Here is a 26,758-nt window from a genome sequence, read left to right on the forward strand (position 1 = left end):
ATGCTGGCTGTGTGCACGCAGGCGGGTGAGGGTGCAAGGGGCGGGCTGGGGAGGGTGTGTGTGCAGGTGGAGAGGGGCGGCGCACGTGCGGGCACCTCCGCCATGCACAGGCGCTTCAGGGCCCATAAGCCGCCGCCCTGTGCGTGAGGCGGCAGAGCAGGGGCGGTAGGTGATGGGTGCCACCAGCCTGGGAAGAAGATTGAAGAGACTGAGGATGTTCCTGCTAATGTTGAAACTCCATGGCCCAGAGTGTGACAGAAGAGAGTCAAGTCTTGTCCTTATTGCAGGACTTGTCAGAGCCTTGACCATCCAGGTCACAGTCCATGGCCAGGGAGCCCCTGGGAGCACTGCAACCATAATTGGCACCGAGTGTTTCCATCGGGACACAGAGAGCAGTTGGGGGTTGTGCTCTCGGGTGAAGGAACTCGTTACCAGACGAGCATCTGTAGGGGTTCTACTCGGCCATGTTTCTACTATGGTCACCTTTCGCCACGGGTTGACCTGGATGGTTATTTGCACCTGAAATGCCAGGACCATCCTCTCCCACCGCAGCCTCTCCGTGAGCCTTGGCAGCGGCGGGGGCAGGGCTCAGAGGGGCTCCCAGGCGGAGCCCAAGGAAAGGTGCTTACTGCGCCCTCAGCACATCACCATGGAAACCCGGATCATCAGAGAGAAAAGCTGCCCAGGAGCCCGCCCTTCACCTCCTGCAAACACAGAGCAGGGGCTCCGCCACACCCTGGGCCCTGGGACTCACCTGGGGTGGTCAGGACAACGGGCAGAGCTGCGAGAAAGAGAAGCAAAGGGGTCAGTCCTGGGCCCAGAGTCTGTGGGAAGGAGCCCCTCAGGATGCGGACAGAGGGGCTCCTGTGTGTCCCCTCCCGACCCCCGTGGCCTCAGAATTGCTCCGGGGAGTGGCCCACGGGAGCTGCCTAGTAAGTATAGGGGCTCTTCTCTAAAAAAGGTGTTGGGGTTTATCTGAGGGCCAGGCTGGGCCTTGCGACAGCCACCCCCAAACTTCCAGGAACCCAGCAGCTGCTGGCGATGTGAGCTTGAAACTGAAACGGCCCGTCTCCTGCTGGGCTGAGGAGAGAGGAGCCCTGGAACCAGGGTGCCACACTAACAGGGAGGCCCCGAGACGGGACGCACCTGAGCAGATGACGCCGGCGTCCTCGTGGTGCCCACAGTTGTGTGAGTTCCAGCCCCTGTGCGGGCAGCTCCACAGGAAGGACTCGTGCCCCGAGCAGCCCACGTCGTCCAGCACGATCGGGCCTGAGCCCTTTCCAAACCGGGCACTTCCTGGGGCCGACCTGGCCCAGCCACAGCCCAGCTGCCTGCACACCACGTTGGCGTCGTTGGTATCCCACCCATCGTCACACACGGTGCCCCAGGAGCCTCGGTAGAGGACCTCCACACGGCCCTGACACCGGTCACCGCCGTTCACCAGCCTCAGAGCCAAACCAGCATCGGTGCCGAAACCTAGAGGACGGCACAAGGACACCTCCTCCATGTCTGTCCTGAGCTCCAGGCCTGAGGTAGGTTCTTGACTCAGGGGACCCTCATAGCCACACCCCAGGGCAGGCGGTCAGTATTGGACAGACCAGGGATTCATCTACATTATAGAGAAACGAGCCGGGACATCCTGTCCTGCCAATTCTAAGGGTGCTCCTAGGTAGGAAGCCCCAGGATTGCCCATGGGATGAGCTGGACTGCCCCCCGTATCAGGTCCACCCAGGGTGCAGATTCAAGGCTCCGAGGACAGGTCAAGACCATGGACACCTTGGCCACTTATTTCTTCTCCATGGTCTTGCCTACCTGAGGCAAAGCTCTGAGAGGGGATGGGACCTCTATCAGACATGAGAGGACAGACACTCAACACCCTGAGGCTGAGCCGGCACAGGGCTCTCAGCAGGTCCCAGGAGGCCTCCAGGACTGACCCTGAGCAACTGAGAAGGGCCTTGGCTGAGCCACCTCCCAGAAGCCCAATGGAGACAAGTCATTAGCCAATCATGTCAGGCAAGGACATGATAGAGACTCTACTCTGGCCCCACCCCTCTAAGGGACAAGGATGAGGATGGCCCATGTGGTGGGTCTTCCCTTCACGTTCCATCCCAGGCGTGATTCAGACTCAGAGAGGGGCCCTGGGAGGGTGAAGGGTCATGTACCATTTGTTGTTTGAGGAGAGGCAGTTGTGGATGGAGTTGTCCATGTGTCTGGAAGGGACAATAGAGAGAAAAGCCGTGGTGAGGTCTCAGGAAAGGAGTCTTTCCCAAAAGCGTGGGTTGGTCAGCGTGACTTTCCCATGTGGCTCCTGCACGTGCTCCCTGCCTGTCCACAAGCCTCCCGCTCAGCTGGGTCATCGTGGTCAAAGGCCTGGGAGAGACCAGCCGCATCCCTCCCCGTCTCTGACCGCCATGTGCCTCCCCATCAGAAGACCTTTCCCATCTCTCCATCTTGAGCCAGGCACTCACTGGTGGCTTGAGGCTTTGGCCTGGCTCTGAAGCTTGGGTAGAAAGAGTCAGGGCCTGGTGACTGAACCTGGAGGCAATCACAGGTCCTGGTACCCAGAGGACCCTCAGCACATGTTCACTGCCATCCCCAGGCACTGTCTCTGCCCCCTTGGGATGTGGGTATGACCATGCTGGCCCTCAGGGTGCGGCAGGTGTGAGAGGAGGGGAGAACTCAGAAGCCTGCTGTCCCGTCATCCGAAAGCCAGTGGGCATCAGTGTCCACTCTCCCACAAAGCCCTCCTCAGCCTGGAGCCACGGGGCTACCTTCATGGAAGGGGAGGCACTTCTCTGACCATCAGCCGCTCTCCCGCGGGATGGCCGCCAAGTATCTTATGAGAACTCACAAGCAGGTAATACAGACGGAGTCTTTGGAATCCTCCCACCCCCATAGTTAAGGAGACAGAGGGCAAAAGGGTGGTCCAGATGGGGTTCAAAGAGCCATGTGTAAGCTGGAGAGGGCCAACCGCCAGAGGTGGGCAAGAGAGAGGGACATCCCAGGAGAGGTGGCTGGGACTCACTTGGCCAAGGTGTGGAGGGCTGAGTACCTGTGGGAAGAAAGGGACAGTCAGACACCAAACTCCCAGGTGCCCGGTCCAGAACCCAGGTTGATGACCCTCAGCTTTTACACACGGAGCTGATGCCATGCACATTCCCAAGCGGTGGGCGCAGAGGTGCTGCCCCGCACCTCGCAGTCCTTCAAGAGCCACGCCCTCTGTCCCCTGCCATCGCCTGCCTCCCTGAGACTGAGGACTCCTGTCCAGTGTATGGAAGCCAGTGTCATGCCTGAGACAGGCTACCGGGGCCCGAGTGTTGACCCCACAGAATGAACGGGGAATGACTCAGGCAAATGGGGTCAATCAACATGCACACTGATGTTTCAGGCTTGACACAATCTGAGATTGAGAGTTTAAACCCATTTCTAGAGTTTTCCATGGGGTCCTAATACCCCATCCCCAAGGCCCCCAACGGTTCCTTCCATTCATTGGCCACCTGCCATCTCCCACCTCCCCCTGCTCCCTCCCACTCTCTCTGTCCTTCACAAAGGACCTCTGTGCTCTCAGGTTGTCACCTCTGCATCACGATCTTGGAGCTCCCAAGTGAAACGATCCTCACAGAGATGAGGTGCTAACCAACCCCCACACCCAGGGGCCAGCTGACCTGGAGGGAAGGCCCAGACATCCTCAAGGTGACAGTGAGCTGGCTCCGGGGGCACAGGGACACCTTCTGCATGTCTGTGCTGAGATCCAGGCCCGAGACTGATTCCAGAAAAAGGACCTCCCTCACCTCCACGCCCCAGGCCAGGCGGTTAGCTTGGACACGCCCAGGATTCATCTCTTTCACGGGGAAAGAAGCCCGGACATCCTGTCCTGCCAGCTCTAAGGATGCTCGCACGTAGGGAGCCCCAAGATTGCCAAGGGAGGTGAGCAGGACTGCCCCTCATATCCACCAGGGCCATGCAGGGTGGAGGTCCACAGCTCTGGGGACAGGCCAAGACCATGGCCTCCTGGCCACTTATTCCTTCAGCAAGGTCATGCCTCACTTGAGGAAAAGCCAACGAAGGGGATGGGACCACATCGGCCAGAAAGGAGAGGATGGGCATTCTCATCCCCTCAGGCTGAGTCTGCACATGGCTCTTAGCAGGTTCCAGGAGGCCTCCAGGGTTGACACTGAGCATTGGGGGAGGGCCTTGGCTGAGCCTTCTCCCAGAAGCCCACTGGAGACAAGACATCAGCCAACCATGTCTACCAAGGACCTCGTCAGAGACCCTCCTCTGGCCCCACCACTGCAAGGGTCAAGGATGAGGATGGCCCATGCAGAGACGTTTCCTGTAACATTCCATGCCAGGCGTGATTCAGACTCAGAGAGAAGCCCTGAGAAGGTGTACAGTCTGGTACCTGTTGATATTGGAGAGGAGAAACTAGTGGAAGAAGTTCTCCATGAGTCTGGAAGGGATAAGAGAGAGATAAGCCGTGGTGAGGCCTCAGGAAAGGAGTCCTTCGCAAAAGGGTGGGTCGGTCAGCGTGACGTTCCCATGTTCCTCCTTCACATGCGCCCTGACTGTCATCAAGCCTCCCGCACGGCTGGGTCATCGTGGTCGAAGGCCTGGGAGTGACCAACCGCATCCCTCCACTTCTCTGACCAACATGTACCTCCCCATCAGAAGACCTGTCCCATCTCTCCCCCATGAGCCTGGCACTAACTGTTCGCTTGAGGTGTTGGCCTGACTCTGAAGCTTTAATAGAAAAGTCAGGGCCTGGTGTGTGGCCCTGGAGGCAATCACAGGTCCACCCAGGGTGGAGTTTTCAAGTCTACTGGAGAGGCCAAGACCATGGCCCACTTTGACACTTATCCCTTCTCCTCAGTCCTGCCTCACTACAGGCAAAGCCCTCAGAGGTGATGGGACCAAGTCTGCCAGAGGGAGAGGACGGGTCCTCTCATCCCCTGAGGCTGAGTTTGCACATGGCTCTCAGCAGGTCCCAGGAGGCCTCCATGGCTGACCATAGAAACGGGATAGAGCCTTGGCTGAGCGTCCTCCCAGAAGCCCACTGGAGACAAGCTATCAGCCAACCTAGTCAGACAAGGACCTCATCAGAGACCCTCCTCTGGCCCCACCACCCGAAGGGACAAGGATGAGGATGGCCCATGCGAAGCCGTTTCCTGTAACATTCCATGCCAGGCGTGATTCAGACTCAGAGAGAAGCCCTGAGAAGGTGTACAGTCTGGTACCTGTTGATGTTGGAGAGGAGAAACTAGTGGAAGAAGTTCTCCATGAGTCTGGAAGGGATAAGAGAGAGATAAGCCGTGGTGAGGCCTCAGGAAAGGAGTCCTTCGCAAAAGGGTGGGTCGGTCAGCGTGACGTTCCCATGTTCCTCCTTCACATGCGCCCTGACTGTCATCAAGCCTCCCGCACGGCTGGGTCATCGTGGTCGAAGGCCTGGGAGTGACCAACCGCATCCCTCCACTTCTCTGACCAACATGTACCTCCCCATCAGAAGACCTGTCCCATCTCTCCCCCATAAGCCTGGCACTAACTGTTCGCTTGAGGTGTTGGCCTGACTCTGAAGCTTTAATAGAAAAGTCAGGGCCTGGTGTGTGGCCCTGGAGGCAATCACAGGTCCACCCAGGGTGGAGTTTTCAAGTCTACTGGAGAGGCCAAGACCATGGCCCACTTTGACACTTATCCCTTCTCCTCAGTCCTGCCTCACTTGAGACAAAGCCCTCAGGTGATGGGACCAAGTCTGCCAGACAGGAGAGGACGGACCCTCTCATCCCCTGAGGCTGAGTTTGCACATGGCTCTCAGCAGGTCCCAGGAGGCCTCCATGGCTGACCATAGAAACGGGATAGAGCCTTGGCTGAGCGTCCTCCCAGAAGCCCACTGGAGACAAGCTATCAGCCAACCTAGTCAGACAAGGACCTCGTAAGAGACCCTCCTCTGGCCCCACCACCCGAAGGGACAAGGATGAGGACGGCCCATGCGGAGAAGTTTCCTGTAACATTGCATCCCAGGCGTGATTTAGACTCAGAGAGAAGCCCTAGGAGGGCGGAGGGTCCTGTACCTGTTGTTGTTGGAGAAGAGAAACTTGTGGAAGCAGTTCTCCATGAGTCTGGAAGGTTCAAGAGAGAGAAAAGCCGTGGTGAGGCCTCAGGAAAGGAGTCCTTCGCATTAGTGTGGTTCGGTCAGCGTGACGTTCCCATATGCCTCCTGCACGTGCGCCCTGCATGTGCGCAAGCCTCCTGCTCGGCTGATTCATCATAGACGAAGGCCTGGGAGTGACCAGCAGCATCCCTCCACTTCTCTGACCAACATGTACCTCCCCATCAGAAGACCTGTCCCATCTCTCCCCCATGAGCCTGGCACTAACTGTTCGCTTGAGGTGTTGGCCTGACTCTGAAGCTTTAATAGAAAAGTCAGGGCCTGGTGTGTGGCCCTGGAGGCAATCACAGGTCCACCCAGGGTGGAGTTTTCAAGTCTACTGGAGAGGCCAAGACCATGGCCCACTTTGACACTTATCCCTTCTCCTCAGTCCTGCCTCACTTGAGACAAAGCCCTCAGGTGATGGGACCAAGTCTGCCAGACAGGAGAGGACGGACCCTCTCATCCCCTGAGGCTGAGTTTGCACATGGCTCTCAGCAGGTCCCAGGAGGCCTCCAGGGCTCACCATAGAAACGGGATAGAGCCTTGGCTGAGCGTCCTCCCAGAAGCCCACTGGAGACAAGCTATCAGCCAACCTAGTCAGACAAGGACCTCGTAAGAGACCCTCCTCTGGCCCCACCACCCGCAGAGACAAGGATGAGGATGGCCCATGCGGAGAAGTTTCCTGTAACATTCCATCCCAGGCGTGATTTAGACTCAGAGAGAAGCCCTAGGAGAGAGGAGGGTCCTGTACCTGCTGTTGTTGGAGAAGAGAAACTTGTGGAAGCAGTTCTCCATGAGTCTGGAAGGTTCAAGAGAGAGAAAAGCCGTGGTGAGGCCTCAGGAAAGGAATCCTTCGCATTAGTGTGGTTCGGTCAGCGTGACGTTCCCATGTGCCTCCTGCACGTGCGCCCTGCATGTGCGCAAGCCTCCTGCTCGGCTGATTCATCATAGACGAAGGCCTGGGAGTGACCAGCAGCATCCCTCCACTTCTCTGACCAACATGTACCTCCCCATCAGAAGACCTGTCCCATCTCTCCCCCATGAGCCTGGCACTAACTGTTCGCTTGAGGTGTTGGCCTGACTCTGCAGCTTTAATAGAAAAGTCAGGGCCTGGTGTTTGACCCTGGAGGCAATCACAGGTCCACCCAGGGTGGAGTTTTCAATTCTACGGAGAGAGGCCAAGACCATGGCCCCCTTTGCCACACTCATTCCTTCTCCTCAGTCCTGCCTCACTTGAGGCAAAGCCCTCAGGTGATGGGACCAAGTCTGCCAGACAGGAGAGGACGGGAACTCTCATCCCCTGAGTCTGAGCTTGCACATGGCTCTCAGCAGGTCCCAGGAGGCCTCCAGGGCTGACCATAGCAATGGGATACGGTCTTGGCTGAGCCTTCCCCCAGAAGCCCACTGGAGAAAAGATATCAGCCAACCATGTCTACCAAGACCCTCATAAGAGACCCTCCTCTGGCCCCACCACCCAAAGGGACAAGGATGACGAGGGACTTGCAGAGCCTCTTCCTGTCACGTTCCATCCCAAGCATGATTCAGACTCAGAGAGAAGCCCTAAAAGGGTGTCGGGTCCTGTACCTGTTGTTGGTGGAGAAGAGAACCTAGTGGAAGAAGTTCTCCATGAGTCTGGAAGAGACAACAGAGAGAATAGCCATGGTGAGGCCTCAGGAAAAGAGCCCTTCGAAAAAAGGGTGGGTCGGTCAGCGTGACTTTCCCATGTGCCTCCTGCACGTGCTCTCTGCCTCTCCGCAAACCTCCCACTCGGCTGGGTCATCGTGGTCGAAGGCCTAGGAGAGACCATCCGAATCCCTCCACGTCTCTGACCGCCATGTGCCTCCCCATCAGACGACCTTTCCGATCACTCACCCATGAGCCTGGCACTAACTGTTCGCTTGAGATGTTGGCCTGACTCTGAAGCTTTAATAGAAAAGTCAGGGCCTGGTGTGTGACCCTGGAGGCAATCACAGGTCCACCCAGGGTGGAGTTTTCAAGTCTACTGGAGAGGCAAGACCATGGCCCACTTTGACACTTATCCCTTCTCCTCAGTCCTGCCTCACTACAGGCAAAGCCCTCAGAGGTGATGGGACCAAGTCTGCCAGACAGGAGAGGACGGACCCTCTCATCCCCTGAGGCTGAGTTTGCACATGGCTCTCAGCAGGTCCCAGGAGGCCTCCATGGCTGACCATAGAAACGGGATAGAGCCTTGGCTGAGCGTCCTCCCAGAAGCCCACTGGAGACAAGCTATCAGCCAACCTAGTCAGACAAGGACCTCATCAGAGACCCTCCTCTGGCCCCACCACCCGAAGGGACAAGGATGAGGATGGCCCATGCGAAGCCGTTTCCTGTAACATTCCATGCCAGGCGTGATTCAGACTCAGAGAGAAGCCCTGAGAAGGTGTACAGTCTGGTACCTGTTGATGTTGGAGAGGAGAAACTAGTGGAAGAAGTTCTCCATGAGTCTGGAAGGGACAAGAGAGAGAATAGCCGTGGTGAGGCCTCAGGAAAGGAGTCCTTCGCAAAAGGGTGGGTCGGTCAGTGTGACGTTCCCATGTGCCTCCTTCACATGCGCCCTGACTGTCATCAAGCCTCCCGCACGGCTGGGTCATCGTGGTCGAAGGCCTGGGAGTGACCAACCGCATCCCTCCACTTCTCTGACCAACATGTACCTCCCCATCAGAAGACCTGTCCCATCTCTCCCCCATGAGCCTGGCACTAACTGTTCGCTTGAGGTGTTGGCCTGACTCTGAAGCTTTAATAGAAAAGTCAGGGCCTGGTGTGTGGCCCTGGAGGCAATCACAGGTCCACCCAGGGTGGAGTTTTCAAGTCTACTAGAGAGGCCAAGACCATGGCCCACTTTGACACTTATCCCTTCTCCTCAGTCCTGCCTCACTTGAGACAAAGCCCTCAGGTGATGGGACCAAGTCTGCCAGACAGGAGAGGACGGACCCTCTCATCCCCTGAGGCTGAGTTTGCACATGGCTCTCAGCAGATCCCAGGAGGCCTCCAGGGCTCACCATAGAAACGGGATAGAGCCTTGGCTGAGCGTCCTCCCAGAAGCCCACTGGAGACAAGCTATCAGCCAACCTAGTCAGACAAGGACCTCGTAAGAGACCCTCCTCTGGCCCCACCACCCGAAGGGACAAGGATGAGGACGGCCCATGCGGAGAAGTTTCCTGTAACATTGCATCCCAGGCGTGATTTAGACTCAGAGAGAAGCCCTAGGAGGGCGGAGGGTCCTGTACCTGTTGTTGTTGGAGAAGAGAAACTTGTGGAAGCAGTTCTCCATGAGTCTGGAAGGTTCAAGAGAGAGAAAAGCCGTGGTGAGGCCTCAGGAAAGGAGTCCTTCGCATTAGTGTGGTTCGGTCAGCGTGACGTTCCCATATGCCTCCTGCACGTGCGCCCTGCATGTGCTCAAGCCTCCTGCTCGGCTGATTCATCATAGACGAAGGCCTGGGAGTGACCAGCAGCATCCCTCCACTTCTCTGACCAACATGTACCTCCCCATCAGAAGACCTGTCCCATCTCTCCCCCATGAGCCTGGCACTAACTGTTCGCTTGAGGTGTTGGCCTGACTCTGAAGCTTTAATAGAAAAGTCAGGGCCTGGTGTGTGGCCCTGGAGGCAATCACAGGTCCACCCAGGGTGGAGTTTTCAAGTCTACTGGAGAGGCCAAGACCATGGCCCACTTTGACACTTATCCCTTCTCCTCACTCCTGCCTCACTTGAGACAAAGCCCTCAGGTGATGGGACCAAGTCTGCCAGACAGGAGAGGACGGACCCTCTCATCCCCTGAGGCTGAGTTTGCACATGGCTCTCAGCAGGTCCCAGGAGGCCTCCAGGGCTGACCATAGAAACGGGATAGAGCCTTGGCTGAGCGTCCTCCCAGAAGCCCACTGGAGACAAGCTATCAGCCAACCTAGTCAGACAAGGACCTCGTAAGAGACCCTCCTCTGGCCCCACCACCCGAAGGGACAAGGATGAGGACGGCCCATGCGGAGAAGTTTCCTGTAACATTGCATCCCAGGCGTGATTTAGACTCAGAGAGAAGCCCTAGGAGGGCGGAGGGTCCTGTACCTGTTGTTGTTGGAGAAGAGAAACTTGTGGAAGCAGTTCTCCATGACTCTGGAAGGTTCAAGAGAGAGAAAAGCCATGGTGAGGCCTCAGGAAAGGAGTCCTTCGCATTAGTGTGGTTCGGTCAGCGTGAAGTTCCCATATGCCTCCTGCACGTGCGCCCTGCATGTGCGCAAGCCTCCTGCTCGGCTGATTCATCATAGACGAAGGCCTGGGAGTGACCAGCAGCATCCCTCCACTTCTCTGACCAACATGTACCTCCCCATCAGAAGACCTGTCCCATCTCTCCCCCATGAGCCTGGCACTAACTGTTCGCTTGAGGTGTTGGCCTGACACTGAAGCTTTAATAGAAAAGTCAGGGCCTGGTGTGTGACCCTGGTGGCAATCACAGGTCCACCCAGGGTGGAGTTTTCAAGTCTACGGAGAGAGGCCAAGACCATGGCCCCCTTTGCCACACTCATTCCTTCTCCTCAGTCCTGCCTCACTTGAGGCAAAGCCCTCAGGTGATGGGACCAAGTCTGCCAGACAGGAGAGGACGGGAACTCTCATCCCCTGAGTCTGAGCCTGCACATGGCTCTCAGCAGGTCCCAGGAGGCCTCCAGGGCTGATCATAGCAATGGGATACGGTCTTGGCTGAGCCTTCCCCCAGAAGCCCACTGGAGAAAAGATATCAGCCAACCATGTCTACCAAGACCCTCATAAGAGACCCTCCTCTGGCCCCACCACCCAAAGGGACAAGGATGACGAGGAACTTGCAGAGCCTCTTCCTGTCACGTTCCATCCCAAGCATGATTCAGACTCAGAGAGAAGCCCTAAAAGGGTGTCGGGTCCTGTACCTGTTGTTGTTGGAGAAGAGAACCTAGTGGAAGAAGTTCTCCATGAGTCTGGAAGAGACAACAGAGAGAATAGCCATCGTGAGGCCTCCGGAAAAGAGCCCTTCGCAAAAGGGTGGGTCGGTCAGCATGACGTTCCCATGTGCCTCCTGCACGTGCTCTCTGCCTCTCCGCAAACCTCCCACTCGGCTGGGTCATCGTGGTCGAAGGCCTAGGAGAGACCATCCGAATCCCTCCACGTCTCTGACCGCCATGCGCCTCCCCATCAGACGACCTTTCCCATCACTTACCCATGAGCCCGGCACTAACTGTTCGCTTGAGATGTTGGCCTGACTCTGAAGCTTTAATAGAAAAGTCAGGGCCTGGTGTGTGACCCTGGAGGCAATCACAGGTCCACCCAGGGTGGAGTTTTCAAGTCTACTGGAGAGGCAAGACCATGGCCCACTTTGACACTTATCCCTTCTCCTCAGTCCTGCCTCACTACAGGCAAAGCCCTCAGAGGTGATGGGACCAAGTCTGCCAGACAGGAGAGGACGGGCCCTCTCATCCCCTGAGGCTGAGTTTGCACATGGCTCTCAGCAGGTCCCAGGAGGCCTCCATGGCTGACCATAGAAACGGGATAGAGCCTTGGCTGAGCGTCCTCCCAGAAGCCCACTGGAGACAAGCTATCAGCCAACCTAGTCAGACAAGGACCTCATCAGAGACCCTCCTCTGGCCCCACCACCCGAAGGGACAAGGATGAGGATGGCCCATGCGAAGCCGTTTCCTGTAACATTCCATGCCAGGCGTGATTCAGACTCAGAGAGAAGCCCTGAGAAGGTGTACAGTCTGGTACCTGTTGATGTTGGAGAGGAGAAACTAGTGGAAGAAGTTCTCCATGAGTCTGGAAGGGATAAGAGAGAGATAAGCCGTGGTGAGGCCTCAGGAAAGGAGTCCTTCGCAAAAGGGTGGGTCGGTCAGCGTGACGTTCCCATGTTCCTCCTTCACATGCGCCCTGACTGTCATCAAGCCTCCCGCACGGCTGGGTCATCGTGGTCGAAGGCCTGGGAGTGACCAACCGCATCCCACCACTTCTCTGACCAACATGTACCTCCCCATCAGAAGACCTGTCCCATCTCTCCCCCATGAGCCTGGCACTAACTGTTCGCTTGAGGTGTTGGCCTGACTCTGAAGCTTTAATAGAAAAGTCAGGGCCTGGTGTGTGGCCCTGGAGGCAATCACAGGTCCACCCAGGGTGGAGTTTTCAAGTCTACTGGAGAGGCCAAGACCATGGCCCACTTTGACACTTATCCCTTCTCCTCAGTCCTGCCTCACTTGAGACAAAGCCCTCAGGTGATGGGACCAAGTCTGCCAGACAGGAGAGGACGGACCCTCTCATCCCCTGAGGCTGAGTTTGCACATGGCTCTCAGCAGGTCCCAGGAGGCCTCCAGGGCTGACCATAGAAACGGGATAGAGCCTTGGCTGAGCGTCCTCCCAGAAGCCCACTGGAGACAAGCTATCAGCCAACCTAGTCAGACAAGGACCTCGTAAGGGACCCTCCTCTGGCCCCACCACCCGAAGGGACAAGGATGAGGACGGCCCATGCGGAGAAGTTTCCTGTAACATTGCATCCCAGGCGTGATTTAGACTCAGAGAGAAGCCCTAGGAGGGCGGAGGGTCCTGTACCTGTTGTTGTTGGAGAAGAGAAACTTGTGGAAGCAGTTCTCCATGACTCTGGAAGGTTCAAGAGAGAGAAAAGCCATGGTGAGGCCTCAGGAAAGGAGTCCTTCGCATTAGTGTGGTTCGGTCAGCGTGAAGTTCCCATATGCCTCCTGCACGTGCGCCCTGCATGTGCGCAAGCCTCCTGCTCGGCTGATTCATCATAGACGAAGGCCTGGGAGTGACCAGCAGCATCCCTCCACTTCTCTGACCAACATGTACCTCCCCATCAGAAGACCTGTCCCATCTCTCCCCCATGAGCCTGGCACTAACTGTTCGCTTGAGGTGTTGGCCTGACACTGAAGCTTTAATAGAAAAGTCAGGGCCTGGTGTGTGACCCTGGTGGCAATCACAGGTCCACCCAGGGTGGAGTTTTCAAGTCTACGGAGAGAGGCCAAGACCATGGCCCCCTTTGCCACACTCATTCCTTCTTCTCAGTCCTGCCTCACTTGAGGCAAAGCCCTCAGGTGATGGGACCAAGTCTGCCAGACAGGAGAGGACGGGAACTCTCATCCCCTGAGGCTGAGTTTGCACATGGCTCTCAGCAGGTCCCAGGAGGCCTCCAGGGCTGACCATAGCAATGGGATACGGTCTTGGCTGAGCCTTCCCCCAGAAGCCCACTGGAGAAAAGATATCAGCCAACCATGTCTACCAAGACCCTCATAAGAGACCCTCCTCTGGCCCCACCACCCAAAGGGACAAGGATGACGAGGAACTTGCAGAGCCTCTTCCTGTCACGTTCCATCCCAAGCATGATTCAGACTCAGAGAGAAGCCCTAAAAGGGTGTCGGGTCCTGTACCTGTTGTTGTTGGAGAAGAGAACCTAGTGGAAGAAGTTCTCCATGAGTCTGGAAGAGACAACAGAGAGAATAGCCATCGTGAGGCCTCCGGAAAAGAGCCCTTCGCAAAAGGGTGGGTCGGTCAGCATGACGTTCCCATGTGCCTCCTGCACGTGCTCTCTGCCTCTCCGCAAACCTCCCACTCGGCTGGGTCATCGTGGTCGAAGGCCTAGGAGAGACCATCCGAATCCCTCCACGTCTCTGACCGCCATGCGCCTCCCCATCAGACGACCTTTCCCATCACTTACCCATGAGCCCGGCACTAACTGTTCGCTTGAGATGTTGGCCTGACTCTGAAGCTTTAATAGAAAAGTCAGGGCCTGGTGTGTGAACCTGGAGGCAATCACAGGTCCACCCAGGGTGGAGTCTTCAAGTCTACTGGAGAGGCAAGACCATGGCCCACTTTGACACTTATCCCTTCTCCTCAGTCCTGCCTCACTACAGGCAAAGCCCTCAGAGGTGATGGGACCAAGTCTGCCAGACAGGAGAGGACGGACCCTCTCATCCCCTGAGGCTGAGTTTGCACATGGCTCTCAGCAGGTCCCAGGAGGCCTCCATGGCTGACCATAGAAACGGGATAGAGCCTTGGCTGAGCGTCCTCCCAGAAGCCCACTGGAGACAAGCTATCAGCCAACCTAGTCAGACAAGGACCTCGTAAGAGACCCTCCTCTGGCCCCACCACGCGAAGGGACAAGGATGAGGATGGCCCATGCGAAGCCGTTTCCTGTGACATTCCATGCCAGGCGAGATTCAGACTCAGAGAGAAGCCCTGAGAAGGTGTACAGTCTGGTACCTGTTGATGTTGGAGAGGAGAAACTAGTGGAAGAAGTTCTCCATGAGTCTGGAAGGGACAAGAGAGAGAATAGCCGTGGTGAGGCCTCAGGAAAGGAGTCCTTCGCAAAAGGGTGGGTCGGTCAGTGTGACGTTCCCATGTGCCTCCTTCACATGCGCCCTGACTGTCATCAAGCCTCCCGCACGGCTGGGTCATCGTGGTCGAAGGCCTGGGAGTGACCAACCGCATCCCTCCACTTCTCTGACCAACATGTACCTCCCCATCAGAAGACCTGTCCCATCTCTCCCCCATGAGCCTGGCACTAACTGTTCGCTTGAGGTGTTGGCCTGACTCTGAAGCTTTAATAGAAAAGTCAGGGCCTGGTGTGTGGCCCTGGAGGCAATCACAGGTCCACCCAGGGTGGAGTTTTCAAGTCTACTGGAGAGGCCAAGACCATGGCCCACTTTGACACTTATCCCTTCTCCTCAGTCCTGCCTCACTACAGGCAAAGCCCTCAGAGGTGATGGGACCAAGTCTGCCAGACAGGAGAGGACGGACCCTCTCATCCCCTGAGGCTGAGTTTGCACATGGCTCTCAGCAGGTCCCAGGAGGCCTCCATGGCTGACCATAGAAACGGGATAGAGCCTTGGCTGAGCGTCCTCCCAGAAGCCCACTGGAGACAAGCTATCAGCCAACCTAGTCAGACAAGGACCTCATCAGAGACCCTCCTCTGGCCCCACCACCCGAAGGGACAAGGATGAGGATGGCCCATGCGAAGCCGTTTCCTGTAACATTCCATGCCAGGCGTGATTCAGACTCAGAGAGAAGCCCTGAGAAGGTGTACAGTCTGGTACCTGTTGATGTTGGAGAGGAGAAACTAGTGGAAGAAGTTCTCCATGAGTCTGGAAGGGATAAGAGAGAGATAAGCCGTGGTGAGGCCTCAGGAAAGGAGTCCTTCGCAAAAGGGTGGGTCGGTCAGCGTGACGTTCCCATGTTCCTCCTTCACATGCGCCCTGACTGTCATCAAGCCTCCCGCACGGCTGGGTCATCGTGGTCGAAGGCCTGGGAGTGACCAACCGCATCCCTCCACTTCTCTGACCAACATGTACCTCCCCATCAGAAGACCTGTCCCATCTCTCCCCCATAAGCCTGGCACTAACTGTTCGCTTGAGGTGTTGGCCTGACTCTGAAGCTTTAATAGAAAAGTCAGGGCCTGGTGTGTGGCCCTGGAGGCAATCACAGGTCCACCCAGGGTGGAGTTTTCAAGTCTACTGGAGAGGCCAAGACCATGGCCCACTTTGACACTTATCCCTTCTCCTCAGTCCTGCCTCACTTGAGACAAAGCCCTCAGGTGATGGGACCAAGTCTGCCAGACAGGAGAGGACGGACCCTCTCATCCCCTGAGGCTGAGTTTGCACATGGCTCTCAGCAGGTCCCAGGAGGCCTCCATGGCTGACCATAGAAACGGGATAGAGCCTTGGCTGAGCGTCCTCCCAGAAGCCCACTGGAGACAAGCTATCAGCCAACCTAGTCAGACAAGGACCTCGTAAGAGACCCTCCTCTGGCCCCACCACCCGAAGGGACAAGGATGAGGACGGCCCATGCGGAGAAGTTTCCTGTAACATTGCATCCCAGGCGTGATTTAGACTCAGAGAGAAGCCCTAGGAGGGCGGAGGGTCCTGTACCTGTTGTTGTTGGAGAAGAGAAACTTGTGGAAGCAGTTCTCCATGAGTCTGGAAGGTTCAAGAGAGAGAAAAGCCGTGGTGAGGCCTCAGGAAAGGAGTCCTTCGCATTAGTGTGGTTCGGTCAGCGTGACGTTCCCATATGCCTCCTGCACGTGCGCCCTGCATGTGCGCAAGCCTCCTGCTCGGCTGATTCATCATAGACGAAGGCCTGGGAGTGACCAGCAGCATCCCTCCACTTCTCTGACCAACATGTACCTCCCCATCAGAAGACCTGTCCCATCTCTCCCCCATGAGCCTGGCACTAACTGTTCGCTTGAGGTGTTGGCCTGACTCTGAAGCTTTAATAGAAAAGTCAGGGCCTGGTGTGTGGCCCTGGAGGCAATCACAGGTCCACCCAGGGTGGAGTTTTCAAGTCTACTGGAGAGGCCAAGACCATGGCCCACTTTGACACTTATCCCTTCTCCTCAGTCCTGCCTCACTTGAGACAAAGCCCTCAGGTGATGGGACCAAGTCTGCCAGACAGGAGAGGACGGACCCTCTCATCCCCTGAGGCTGAGTTTGCACATGGCTCTCAGCAGGTCCCAGGAGGCCTCCAGGGCTCACCATAGAAACGGGATAGAGCCTTGGCTGAGCGTCCTCCCAGAAGCCCACTGGAGACAAGCTATCAGCCAACCTAGTCAGACAAGGACCTCGTAAGAGACCCTCCTCTGGCCCCACCACCCGAAGGGACAAGGATGAGGACGGCCCATGCGGAGAAGTTTCCTGTAACATTGCATCCCAGGCGTGATTTAGACTCAGAGAGAAGCCCTAGGAGGGCGGAGGGTCCTGTACCTGTTGTTGTTGGAGAAGAGAAACTTGTGGAAGCAGTTCTCCATGAGTCTGGAAGGTTCAAGAGAGAGAAAAGCCGTGGTGAGGCCTCAGGAAAGGAGTCCTTCGCATTAGTGTGGTTCGGTCAGCGTGACGTTCCCATATGCCTCCTGCACGTGCGCCCTGCATGTGCTCAAGCCTCCTGCTCGGCTGATTCATCATAGACGAAGGCCTGGGAGTGACCAGCAGCATCCCTCCACTTCTCTGACCAACATGTACCTCCCTATCAGAAGACCTGTCCCATCTCTCCCCCATGAGCCTGGCACTAACTGTTCGCTTGAGGTGTTGGCCTGACTCTGAAGCTTTAATAGAAAAGTCAGGGCCTGGTGTGTGGCCCTGGAGGCAATCACAGGTCCACCCAGGGTGGAGTTTTCAAGTCTACTGGAGAGGCCAAGACCATGGCCCACTTTGACACTTATCCCTTCTCCTCAGTCCTGCCTCACTTGAGACAAAGCCCTCAGGTGATGGGACCAAGTCTGCCAGACAGGAGAGGACGGACCCTCTCATCCCCTGAGGCTGAGTTTGCACATGGCTCTCAGCAGGTCCCAGGAGGCCTCCAGGGCTCACCATAGAAACGGGATAGAGCCTTGGCTGAGCGTCCTCCCAGAAGCCCACTGGAGACAAGCTATCAGCCAACCTAGTCAGACAAGGACCTCGTAAGAGACCCTCCTCTGGCCCCACCACCCGAAGGGACAAGGATGAGGACGGCCCATGCGGAGAAGTTTCCTGTAACATTGCATCCCAGGCGTGATTTAGACTCAGAGAGAAGCCCTAGGAGGGCGGAGGGTCCTGTACCTGTTGTTGTTGGAGAAGAGAAACTTGTGGAAGCAGTTCTCCATGACTCTGGAAGGTTCAAGAGAGAGAAAAGCCATGGTGAGGCCTCAGGAAAGGAGTCCTTCGCATTAGTGTGGTTCGGTCAGCGTGAAGTTCCCATATGCCTCCTCCACGTGCGCCCTGCATGTGCGCAAGCCTCCTGCTCGGCTGATTCATCATAGACGAAGGCCTGGGAGTGACCAGCAGCATCCCTCCACTTCTCTGACCAACATGTACCTCCCCATCAGAAGACCTGTCCCATCTCTCCCCCATGAGCCTGGCACTAACTGTTCGCTTGAGGTGTTGGCCTGACACTGAAGCTTTAATAGAAAAGTCAGGGCCTGGTGTGTGACCCTGGAGGCAATCACAGGTCCACCCAGGGTGGAGTTTTCAAGTCTACGGAGAGAGGCCAAGACCATGGCCCCCTTTGCCACACTCATTCCTTCTCCTCAGTCCTGCCTCACTTGAGGCAAAGCCCTCAGGTGATGGGACCAAGTCTGCCAGACAGGAGAGGACGGGAACTCTCATCCCCTGAGGCTGAGTTTGCACATGGCTCTCAGCAGGTCCCAGGAGGCCTCCAGGGCTGACCATAGCAATGGGATACGGTCTTGGCTGAGCCTTCCCCCAGAAGCCCACTGGAGAAAAGATATCAGCCAACCATGTCTACCAAGACCCTCATAAGAGACCCTCCTCTGGCCCCACCACCCAAAGGGACAAGGATGACGAGGGACTTGCAGAGCCTCTTCCTGTCACGTTCCATCCCAAGCATGATTCAGACTCAGAGAGAAGCCCTAAAAGGGTGTCGGGTCCTGTACCTGTTGTTGGTGGAGAAGAGAACCTAGTGGAAGAAGTTCTCCATGAGTCTGGAAGAGACAACAGAGAGAATAGCCATCGTGAGGCCTCCGGAAAAGAGCCCTTCGCAAAAGGGTGGGTCGGTCAGCATGACGTTCCCATGTGCCTCCTGCACGTGCTCTCTGCCTCTCCGCAAACCTCCCACTCGGCTGGGTCATCGTGGTCGAAGGCCTAGGAGAGACCATCCGAATCCCTCCACGTCTCTGACCGCCATGCGCCTCCCCATCAGACGACCTTTCCCATCACTTACCCATGAGCCCGGCACTAACTGTTCGCTTGAGATGTTGGCCTGACTCTGAAGCTTTAATAGAAAAGTCAGGGCCTGGTGTGTGACCCTGGAGGCAATCACAGGTCCACCCAGGGTGGAGTTTTCAAGTCTACTGGAGAGGCAAGACCATGGCCCACTTTGACACTTATCCCTTCTCCTCAGTCCTGCCTCACTACAGGCAAAGCCCTCAGAGGTGATGGGACCAAGTCTGCCAGACAGGAGAGGACGGGCCCTCTCATCCCCTGAGGCTGAGTTTGCAAATGGCTCTCAGCAGGTCCCAGGAGGCCTCCAGGGCTGACCATAGAAACGGGATAGAGCCTTGGCTGAGCGTCCTCCCAGAAGCCCACTGGAGACAAGCTATCAGCCAACCTAGTCAGACAAGGACCTCATCAGAGACCCTCCTCTGGCCCCACCACCCGAAGGGACAAGGATGAGGATGGCCCATGCGAAGCCGTTTCCTGTAACATTCCATGCCAGGCGTGATTCAGACTCAGAGAGAAGCCCTGAGAAGGTGTACAGTCTGGTACCTGTTGATGTTGGAGAGGAGAAACTAGTGGAAGAAGTTCTCCATGAGTCTGGAAAGGACAAGAGAGAGAATAGCCGTGGTGAGGCCTCAGGAAAGGAGTCCTTCGCAAAAGGGTGGGTCGGTCAGTGTGACGTTCCCATGTGCCTCCTTCACATGCGCCCTGACTGTCATCAAGCCTCCCACACGGCTGGGTCATCGTGGTCGAAGGCCTGGGAGTGACCAACCGCATCCCTCCACTTCTCTGACCAACATGTACCTCCCCATCAGAAGACCTGTCCCATCTCTCCCCCATGAGCCTGGCACTAACTGTTCGCTTGAGGTGTTGGCCTGACTCTGAAGCTTTAATAGAAAAGTCAGGGCCTGGTGTGTGGCCCTGGAGGCAATCCCAGGTCCACCCAGGGTGGAGTTTTCAAGTCTACTGGAGAGGCCAAGACCATGGCCCACTTTGACACTTATCCCTTCTCCTCAGTCCTGCCTCACTACAGGCAAAGCCCTCAGAGGTGATGGGACCAAGTCTGCCAGACAGGAGAGGACGGACCCTCTCATCCCCTGAGGCTGAGTTTGCACATGGCTCTCAGCAGGTCCCAGGAGGCCTCCATGGCTGACCATAGAAACGGGATAGAGCCTTGGCTGAGCGTCCTCCCAGAAGCCCACTGGAGACAAGCTATCAGCCAACCTAGTCAGACAAGGACCTCATCAGAGACCCTCCTCTGGCCCCACCACCCGAAGGGACAAGGATGAGGATGGCCCATGCGAAGCCGTTTCCTGTAACATTCCATGCCAGGCGTGATTCAGACTCAGAGAGAAGCCCTGAGAAGGTGTACGGTCTGGTACCTGTTGATGTTGGAGAGGAGAAACTAGTGGAAGAAGTTCTCCATGAGTCTGGAAGGGACAAGAGAGAGATAAGCCGTGGTGAGGCCTCAGGAAAGGAGTCCTTCGCAAAAGGGTGGGTCGGTCAGCGTGACGTTCCCATGTTCCTCCTTCACATGCGCCCTGACTGTCATCAAGCCTCCCGCACGGCTGGGTCATCGTGGTCGAAGGCCTGGGAGTGACCAACCGCATCCCTCCACTTCTCTGACCAACATGTACCTCCCCATCAGAAGACCTGTCCCATCTCTCCCCCATGAGCCTGGCACTAACTGTTCGCTTGAGGTGTTGGCCTGACTCTGAAGCTTTAATAGAAAAGTCAGGGCCTGGTGTGTGGCCCTGGAGGCAATCACAGGTCCACCCAGGGTGGAGTTTTCAAGTCTACTGGAGAGGCCAAGACCATGGCCCACTTTGACACTTATCCCTTCTCCTCAGTCCTGCCTCACTTGAGACAAAGCCCTCAGGTGATGGGACCAAGTCTGCCAGACAGGAGAGGACGGACCCTCTCATCCCCTGAGGCTGAGTTTGCACATGGCTCTCAGCAGGTCCCAGGAGGCCTCCAGGGCTGACCATAGAAACGGGATAGAGCCTTGGCTGAGCGTCCTCCCAGAAGCCCACTGGAGACAAGCTATCAGCCAACCTAGTCAGACAAGGACCTCGTAAGAGACCCTCCTCTGGCCCCACCACCCGAAGGGACAAGGATGAGGACGGCCCATGCGGAGAAGTTTCCTGTAACATTGCATCCCAGGCGTGATTTAGACTCAGAGAGAAGCCCTAGGAGGGCGGAGGGTCCTGTACCTGTTGTTGTTGGAGAAGAGAAACTTGTGGAAGCAGTTCTCCATGAGTCTGGAAGGTTCAAGAGAGAGAAAAGCCGTGGTGAGGCCTCAGGAAAGGAGTCCTTCGCATTAGTGTGGTTCGGTCAGCGTGACGTTCCCATATGCCTCCTGCACGTGCGCCCTGCATGTGCGCAAGCCTCCTGCTCGGCTGATTCATCATAGACGAAGGCCTGGGAGTGACCAGCAGCATCCCTCCACTTCTCTGACCAACATGTACCTCCCCATCAGAAGACCTGTCCCATCTCTCCCCCATGAGCCTGGCACTAACTGTTCGCTTGAGGTGTTGGCCTGACACTGAAGCTTTAATAGAAAAGTCAGGGCCTGGTGTGTGACCCTGGAGGCAATCACAGGTCCACCCAGGGTGGAGTTTTCAAGCCTACGGAGAGAGGCCAAGACCATGGCCCCCTTTGCCACACTTATTCCTTCTCCTCAGTCCTGCCTCACTTGAGGCAAAGCCCTCAGGTATGGGACCAAGTCTGCCAGACAGGAGAGGACGGGAACTCTCATCCCTGAGTCTGAGCCTGCACATGGCTCTCAGCAGGTCCCAGGAGGCCTCCAGGGCTGACCATAGCAATGGGATACGGTCTTGGCTGAGCCTTCCCCCAGAAGCCCACTGGAGAAAAGATATCAGCCAACCATGTCTACCAAGACCCTCATAAGAGACCCTCCTCTGGCCCCACCACCCAAAGGGACAAGGATGACGAGGGACTTGCAGAGCCTCTCATCCCCTGAGTCCGAGCCTGCACATGGCTCTCAGCATGTCCCAGGAGGCCTCCAGTGCTGACCATAGAAACGGGATTTAGCCTTGGCTGAGCGTCCTCCTAGAAGTACACTGGAGACAAGCTATCAGCCAACCTAGTCAGACAAGGACCTCGTCAGAGACCCTCCCCTGGCCCCACCACCCGAATGGACCAGGATGAGGACGGCCCATGCGGAGCCGTTTCCTGTAACTTTCTATCGCAGGCGTGATTTAGACTTAGAGTGAAGCCGGAGTCGTGGGGAGGGTCCTGTACCTGTTGCTGTAGGAGAAGAGAAACTTGTGGAACCAGTTCTCCATGAGTCTGGAAGGACAAGAGAGAGATAAGCCCTGGTGAGGCCTCAGGAAAGGAGTCCTCTCCAAAATGGTGGGTAGCTCAGTGTGACGTTCCCATGTGCCTCCTGCACGTGCTCCCTGCATGTGCGCAAGCCTCCTGCTCGTCTGGGTCATCGGGGTCGAAGGCCTGGGAGAGACCAGCCGTATCCTCCACGTCTCTGACCGCCACGTCCCTTCCCATCAGAAGACCTGTCCTATTTCTCCCCCATGAGCCTGGCACTAAATGGTCGCTTGAGGTATTGGCGTGACTCTGAAGATTGTATCGAAAGAGTCAGGGCCTGGTGTCTGAACCTGGATGAAATCACAGGTCTGTTACCCAGGGGACCGTCCTCACATGTTCACTGCCATCCCCGGGCACTGTCTCTGCCACCTTGGGATGTGGGTATGACCATGCCAGCCCTCTGAGTGCGGCAGGAGTGAGAGAGGGGAGAACCCAGAAGCCTGCTGTCCCCCCATCAGAAAGCCAATGGGCATCAGTGTCCACTATCCCACAAAGACCCCCTCAGCCTGGAGTCAGGGGGCCACCTTCATGGAAGGAGAGGCACGTCTCTGACCATCGGCCGCTCTCCCCCGGGACGGCCGCCAAGTATCTGATGAGAACTCACAAGGAGGATGGAAAGACAGAGCCTTTGGCATCCCCCTTTTCCTAATAGTTCAAGAGACAGAGGGCAAAAGTGTGACCCAGATACAAAGAGCCATGGGTCAGCTGGAGAGGGCTGACAGGCAGAGGGGGGCAGGAGAGAAGGACATCTATGGACAGGTGGCTGGGACTCACCTGGCAAGGTTGTGGAGGGATGAGTATCTGTAGGAAAAGAACGGACAATCAGACACCAAGCTCCCTGGTGCCCGGCCCACATCCCGGATTGAGGACCCTCAGCTTCTACACACGGAGCTGATGCCGTGCGCATAGCCTCGCGGTGGACGCAGAGGTGCTGCCCTGAACCTCCCAGTCCCTCCAAAGCCACGCCCTCTGTCCCTTTGCCATGGCCTGCCTCCCGGAACCCGAGGACTTCCTGTCCAGTGTATGGAAGCCAGTGTCATGCCTGGGACAGGCCACCAGGGCCCTGGTGTTGACCCAACACAATGAACGGGGAATGACCCCAACAAATGGGGTCAACCAATGTGCACACTGATGTTTCAGCCTTGACGCATTCTGATATTGAGAGTTTACACGAATTTCTAGAGTTTTCCATGGGGTCCTAATATGCCATCCTGAAAGCCACCATTGGTTCCTTCCATTCATTGGCCACCTGCCATCTCCCTCCTCCCCCTGCTCCCTCCCACTCTCTCTGTCCTTCACAAAGGACCTCTGTGCTCTCAGGTTGTCCCCTCTGTGTCACTGTTTTGGAGCCCACTGGAGACAAGACATCAGCCAACCATGTCTACCAAGGACCTCGTCAGAGACCCTCCTCTGGCCCCACCACCCCAAGGGTCAAGGATGAGGATGGCCCATGCGGAGTCTCTTCCTGTCATGTTCTATCCCAGGCGTGATTCAGACTCAGAGAGAAGCCCTGACAGGGTGGAGGGTCCTGTACCTGTTGCTGTTGGAGAAGAGAAACTTGTGGAAGCAGTTGTCCATGTGTCTGGAAGGGACAAGAGAGAGAAAAGCCGTGGTGAGTCCTCAGGAAAGGAGTCCGTCCCAAAATGGTGGGTCGCTCAGTGTGACTTTCCCATGTGCCTCCTGCACGTGCTCCTGCCTGTCCACAAGCCTCCTGCTTGGCTGGGTCATCGGGGTCGAAGGCCTGGGAGAGACCAGCCGCATCCTCCACGTCTCTGACCTCCACGTCCCTCCCCATCAGAATACCTTTCCCATCTCTCCCCCAGGAGCCAGGCAAAGACTGGTGGCTTGAGGTGTTGTTCTGACTCTGAAGCTTGTATCGAAAGAGTCAGGGCCTGGTGTCTGAACCTGGATGAAATCACAGGTCTGTTACCCAGCGGACCGTCCTCACATGTTTACTGCCATCCCTGGGCACTGTCTCTGCCACCTTGGGATGTGGGTATGACCATGCCAGCCCTCTGAGTGCGGCAGGAGTGAGAGGAGGGGAGAACCCAGAAGCCTGCTGTATCCCCATCAGAAAGCCAATGGGCATCAGTGTCCACTATCCCAACAAAGTCCTCCTCAGCCTGTAGTCATGGGGCCACCTTCTTGGAAGGGGAGGCACTTCTCTGACCGTCGGCCGCACTTCCCCGAGATGGCCGTCAAGTATCTGATGAGAACTCACAAGGAGGAATGAAAGTCAGAGCCTTTAGCATCCCCCTTTTCCTAATAGTTAAAGAGACAGAGGGCAAAAGTGTGACCCAGATACAAAGTGCCATGGGTCAGCTGGAGAGGGCTGACAGGCAGAGGGGGGCAGGAGAGAAGGACATCTATGGACAGGTGGCTGGGACTCACCTGGCCAGTTTGTGGAGGAATGAGTATCTGTAGGAAAAGAACGGACAATCAGACACCAAGCTCCCCGGTGCCCGGCCCAGATCCCGGATTGAGGACCCTCAGCTTCTACACACGGAGCTGATGCCGTGCGCATGGCCTCGCGGTGGACGCAGAGGTGCTGCCCTGAACCTCCCAGTCCCTCCAAAGCCACGCCCTCTGTCCCTTTGCCATGGCCTGCCTCCCGGAACCCGAGGACTTCCTGTCCAGTGTATGGAAGCCAGTGTCATGCCTGGGACAGGCCACCAGGGCCCTGGTGTGGACCCCACAGAATGAACGGGGAATGACCCCGACAAATGGGGTCAACCAATGTGCACACTGATGTTTCAGCCTTGACACATTCTGATATTGAGAGTTTACACGAATTTCTAGAGTTTTCCATGGGGTCCTAATACGCCATCCTGAAAGCCACCATTGGTTCCTTCCATTCATTGACCACCTGCCATCTCCCTCCTCCCCCTGCTCCCTCCCACTCTCTCTGTCCTTCACAAAGGACCTCTGTGCTCTCAGGTTGTCCCCTGTGTGTCACTGTCTTGGAGCCCCCAGGTGACACCATCCTCACAGAGGGGAGGTGTTTACCAACCCCCACTCCCAGTTCCCAGCTGCCCTGGAAGGAATCCACTGACGCCCTCCAGGTGGTAGTGAGCTGGCTCCGGGGTCACAGGGACACCTCCTCCACCTCTGTGCTGAGATCCAAGCCCGAGGCCTGTTCCAGACACAGGGCCTCCCTCACAGCCACACCACAGGCCATGCGGTCAGCTTTGGACACGCCGAGAGATTCATCTCCATCACGGGGAAAGGACCTCGGGACATCCTGTCCTGCCAGCTCTAAGGATGCCTTCAGGTAGGGAGCCCCAGGATTGCCCAGGGTGGTGAGCAGGACTGTCCCCCCCATATCCACCAGGGCCACCCAAGGTGGAGTTCCACGGCTCTGGGGACAGGCCAAGACCATGGCCTCCTTGGCCACTTATTTCTTCTCCTCAGTCCTGCCTCACGTGAGGTAAAGCCAGTGGAGGTGATGCGACCATGTCTGTCAGACAGGATAGGACGGGCACTCTCATCCCCTGAGGCTGAGCCTGCACATGGCTCTCAGCAGGTCCCAGGAGGCCTCCAGGGCTGACCATAGCAATGGGATAGGGTCCTGGCTGAGCCTCTTTCCTGAAGCCCACTGGAGACAAGATATCAGCCAACCATGTCAGACAAGGACCTGGTGAGAGACCCTCCTCTGGCCCCACCCCCTACAGGGACAAGGATGAGGATGGCCCATGTGGAGCCTCCTTCTGTCACGTTTCGTCCCAGACATGATTCAGATTCAGAGAGAAGCCCTGCGAGGGTGATAGGATGATGTACATTTTGTTCTCAGTGAGGCGGCTGTGGCATGAGCTGGTCATGCGTCTGGAAGGGACAACAAAGAGAATATTCATGAGGCATCTCGGGAATAAGACCTTCCTAAATTTTCTGTCGGAACCATTACAGCTCCACATGCGCGTCCTGCTACTTGCTCTGTGTGTGCACAAGCCTCCTGCTCAGCTGGGTCATCGGCAAGGATGGTCCCACCGCAGACGAGCCTCCCCCTCCACATCTCTAATGCGGCCTGTGTGCCTGCATTACCCACCCGCGTGTCCCTTCCTGAGCCAGGTACTCGCTGGCAAGACTGTGGGGCGGCCCCGACTCTGCATCTTCGTCAGAAAAGTCTGTGGACATGGTCGAGGACCTGGCACAACCACAGGTCCTGCTGCCCACGACCGCGCCGGGGACGGTGAGCCGGATCGGCCCCCTGACCCCGCACAGGCCCCCAGGGCGGAGCTGCAGGCTCCCGGGCACGTCCTCCCACTGGGCAGCTCGCTGGCTCCTCCGTGGGCCTGGGTGACCTCAGGCAAAGCCTGGGAAGGTGCCGGGCTTCTTGCTGTGGTTCCCTAGGAGCCGACCCGCCCTCCTCCGACAGGTTCCTCTTACGTTTCATGCTTTAGGCCCTTCGGGGTGCGTCCCAGGAAGCGAAGCCCGAGAGCCCCTCCACCCGGCGGACTCCTCCCGTGTGTCCTCGGAGGGAGTCGTGGGGAAAGGGCAGTGGCTGCTCTCCCACTCAAGCTGCTAGGACTTCCGGGGAGAAATGCCCTCGGGGTGCTCCCTGGTGAGGCTGTGGGGCCACCTGCCCCTCC

At 56.9% G+C, this 26,758-nt stretch overlaps 1 protein-coding gene and 1 long non-coding RNA gene across 4 annotated transcripts in view; both read right to left on the reverse strand.

Annotated features, from left to right (window-relative positions):
- The window catches only part of DMBT1 (deleted in malignant brain tumors 1), a 256,667-nt gene that overhangs the window by 86,370 nt on the left and 143,539 nt on the right, over positions 1-26,758 (reverse strand). The window lies entirely within an intron of this gene.
- Positions 6,061-23,751, reverse strand: LOC132214488 (uncharacterized). Of its 3 annotated transcripts, none has more exons than XR_009448297.1 (4): positions 23,707-23,751; positions 21,041-21,088; positions 6,897-6,944; positions 6,061-6,113 (listed from the first exon to the last, which is right to left on the reverse strand). It is a non-coding gene; the product is annotated as an uncharacterized LOC132214488 (long non-coding RNA). The 3 variants fall into 3 exon arrangements; XR_009448298.1 differs by lacking the exons at positions 21,041-21,088; positions 23,707-23,751 and adding exons at positions 9,394-9,441; positions 10,225-10,276; XR_009448296.1 differs by lacking the exons at positions 6,897-6,944; positions 21,041-21,088; positions 23,707-23,751 and adding exons at positions 9,394-9,441; positions 10,225-10,276 and having other exon boundaries at positions 6,062-6,113.

Source organism: Myotis daubentonii, chromosome 13 (genome assembly GCF_963259705.1).
Source record: "Myotis daubentonii chromosome 13, mMyoDau2.1, whole genome shotgun sequence".
Lineage (NCBI taxonomy): Eukaryota > Metazoa > Chordata > Mammalia > Chiroptera > Vespertilionidae > Myotis > Myotis daubentonii.